Raw genomic sequence first — 1,211 nt, 5'->3', positions numbered from 1 at the left:
AAACAGAAAATAACAGATGTTGAAGAAGCTGCAGGGAGATTGGAACGCTTATGCACTGCTAGTGGGAATGCAAAATGGTACAACCATTTTGGAAAACGATATAGTACTTCCTTAAAAAGCTAGAAAAAGAAATACCGTATGATCCAGCAATCCCACTCCTAGGAATATATCCTAGAGAAATGAGAGCCATCACACGAATAAACATATGCACACCCGTGTTCATGGTAGCATTGTTCACAATGGCAAAAAGATAGAAACAACCCAGGTGCCCATCAACAGATGAACTGATACACAAACTGTGGTATATACACACAATGGAGTACTACGAAACAATAAAGAACAATGATAAATCTGCAAAGCATCTCACAACATGGATGAATCTGGACGGCATTATGCTGAGTGAAATAAGTCAATCACAGAAGGACAAATATTGTATGAGACTAATACTATAAAAACTTGTGAAAAGGTTTACACATGAAAAGAAATAATCTTTGATGGTTATGAGGGAGGGGAGGGGTGAGAATGGAAAAACACTAAATAGACAACAGACAAGTGGTCACTTTGATGAAGAGTAAAATAGTACACAATACTGGGGAAGCCAGAACAACTTGTCCAAGGCAAGGTCATGGAAGCTCCATAGACACATTCAAACTCCCTGAGGGACCAAATTACTGGGCTGAGGGCTGTGGGGACCACGGTCTTGGGGAACATCTAGCTCAATTGGCAGTACATAGCTTATAAAGAAAATGTTCTACGTTCTGCTTTGGTGAGTAGTGTCTGGAGTCTTAAAAGCTTGTGAGTGGCCCTCTAAGATACCCCATTGGTTCCTCCCCGTCTGGAGCAAGGGAGAATGAAGAAAGCAAAAGACATAAGGGAAAAATTAGTCCAAAGGACTAATGGACCACAACTACCAGACTTGAGTTCAGCACAACTAGATGGTGCCCAGCTACCACCACTGACTACTCTGATAGGGATCACAATAGAGGATCCTGGACAGAGCTGGAGAAAAACGTAGAACAAATTTCTAACTCACAAAAAAAACCAGATTTATTGGCCTGACAGAGACTGGAGAAACCCCGAGAGTATGGGCCCCAGACACCCTTTTAGCTCAGTAATGAAGTCATTCCCGAGGTTCATTGTTCAGTCAAAGATTAGAAAACCCCATAAAATGAAACAAGGCTAATGGGGCACAACAGTCCAGGGACAAGGAC

The 1,211-nt window shown here is 41.9% G+C and overlaps 1 protein-coding gene across 1 annotated transcript in view; it reads right to left on the bottom strand.

Moving 5' to 3' along the window:
• The window catches only part of CD38 (CD38 molecule), a 71,073-nt gene that overhangs the window by 13,824 nt on the left and 56,038 nt on the right, over positions 1–1,211 (bottom strand). The window lies entirely within an intron of this gene.

This window comes from Trichechus manatus, unplaced genomic scaffold, assembly GCF_000243295.1.
Source record: "Trichechus manatus latirostris isolate Lorelei unplaced genomic scaffold, TriManLat1.0 scaffold00343, whole genome shotgun sequence".
Lineage (NCBI taxonomy): Eukaryota > Metazoa > Chordata > Mammalia > Sirenia > Trichechidae > Trichechus > Trichechus manatus.
The sequence above is the reverse complement of the archived record's forward strand: the minus strand, read 5'-3'. Positions and strand labels throughout refer to the sequence as shown.